The sequence below is a fragment of the Nelumbo lutea genome, chromosome 1 (genome assembly GCF_056320005.1).
Source record: "Nelumbo lutea isolate HS-2025 chromosome 1, American lotus-T2T, whole genome shotgun sequence".
Lineage (NCBI taxonomy): Eukaryota > Viridiplantae > Streptophyta > Magnoliopsida > Proteales > Nelumbonaceae > Nelumbo > Nelumbo lutea.
Window position 1 is genome coordinate 142,055,138 of NC_142684.1, and position 2,179 is coordinate 142,057,316.

Genomic DNA, 2,179 nt, shown 5'->3' on the forward strand with positions numbered 1-2,179 from the left:
CGCATGGCCAAGGGGTCAGGCCAAATCTCCCTCCATCAATTGCCCCCACTCCCTGTGCTCGAGGTCCTGACCCGGCATGGGGAGTTCACGGGATGACGGGTGGATTTGCCTCGTGACGCTTTGGCCTTAGTTTGAAGCTTCTTTGGTTTTACCTGCTTGTGTTTTTGGCCCGATCAGGGCCGGCTTGGTTCGACCAGGGGTCAATCTCGAGTTGTGTGCAGCTCACGTGCGGACGCAAACGATTTTAAATTTTCAAACATCGAAAATGCGTACTAAACTAACTTCTCCTCGGGGGGCGCATAGCCGGTTTTGCGGGGAGCCGTTGGATGGTTTTGATCTTGGCCGTTGGTGTGCGAGTACAGTGGCTATAAATAGTGGGGGGCCCCTAGTCACTTTCCTTCGCCATTCTTTAGCATTCATTTCTTGAGCTCGCGTCCAAGGCTGTTAGCTCGCATCATTTTTCGTAGTCCGGTAGCTTTTCCCGGTGAGTCCTCGGCCCTCTTTTTGATTCAATGTCTAGCTTGGGTAGCATAGATAGTCTTCTTGGGGGTCAGATGTTGGTTCTACAAACCGAGCTGCTGCCCCAGACAGCCTTAGTGAGTCCAAGGCGGGGCCCGAAGTAGAGCTCGAGTCCGAGTCCGTAGGTCGAGTCACCTCGGGTAGCTTGGCATCCACCTCCCGTCGAGGTTGGGTGCCAGATAAGTTCGGGCGTTCCACTATGACGCTCGAGAGGCTTTGGTCCCTTGTCGCTCAGTACAACCTGCCCGGGGAGTATACTTACATTTTACCCTAGGGCGACTTCCCTTGAGAGCACGGTCCGAACGAGATCATGATATTCCGGGAGCAACTTGTTGCTGGGCTGCACCTGCCTTTCCACCCTCTCATCGTCGTGGTCATGAATCACTTCGGCGTTACTGTTGGTCAGCTCCACCCGAACTCCATTCATAACCTTGTTGGGACCATCTCCCTTTGTTGCAAACACTGCCTTTCCTTGGACCTGAAAATCTTTTCCTCCATCCTTATGCTCAAGAAACAAGCGGGTCCCCTACCCAGGTGTAGGGGGGCCTACTATTTGTCACCTCGTCCGAGGTTCAAGCTCCTGCATGATCTTCCAAATAAGGTCCTGGCATGGAGGCGGGACTATTTTGTGGTTCGAAGTGCCATGGGATGGCCATTTCCTACCGAGTGGGGATTGGCTGTTCCTAACCCCGATGCCACGTTAGATGAAGAAACGGTGAAGGGCATCCAGGACCGGGCCCGGCTTGGACTCAAATGCAAAGTCTACCTGACGGAGGCCAAGCTTATTTAGGCGATCTGATTTCGGGTAGGTTTCTTGCTCAGAGGCTTGCTTTTTCTTTGTTTTTATTCCCATCTTTCGATGCCGAGCTCCTTTTTGCAAGTGTTATGGAGGCAGAGAAGACTCGAGGTGCGAACTTGTTTGATGGTATGAGGAGGAGGAAGCGAGCTGCTAAGCGGGTCCGTGCCAATCCTTCCCGGGTTGTGGAGCCCGAGGCACCTAGAATGGAGCCTCTTGGGGAGCCCGAGGTGGCCTCTCCATTTCAGGAAGTGGCAGGGGTCCCCTATGACAAAACAGCTTATACCCGAGCTGTGCCTTCAGGCTTGGGAAGTCAGGATGAGGTTGGGAGCGTGAGAACGCCGAGCTACGCTCTCCGAAAAAGTAAGAAAGCTACTTGCCCTGAGGAGGTCACGGCGTGGGCCGATCTTCCTACGAATCTCATAGGCGCTCGTGCTGCATCTCACGCCATGGTGGTAAGTTGGAGTAGTGTTTTTTTTCTTTTACCGAGCTTATTTGTTCTTGTTCTGGCAGGTGAACTCCTCTATCCACGCTTTGGCAATCCAGGCGGAAAGGGGCTTGAAGCGAGCACAAGCTGCCGAAGTAGCTTCCCGTGTTGTGCGAGTCGAGCTGACGAGGTCTCAGAGGGACAAAGAGGCCTTAGGAATGGTGGTGAGACACATGGCAAACCTGAAGTTGGACCTGAAGCATCAGGTTGAGTTCCTTTAGGATGATATCAGGGAGAAGACTGAGATCTTCTCTCAGGCCGTCGAGGAGGCAAAGGTGAAAGCCATCAAGGATTACATCGCTTCGCCGCGTTTTGATGACATGATGGTGGGCTCGTACAGAAGGGGTTTCAAGTTGAGCTGATGGATGATAAGGAAC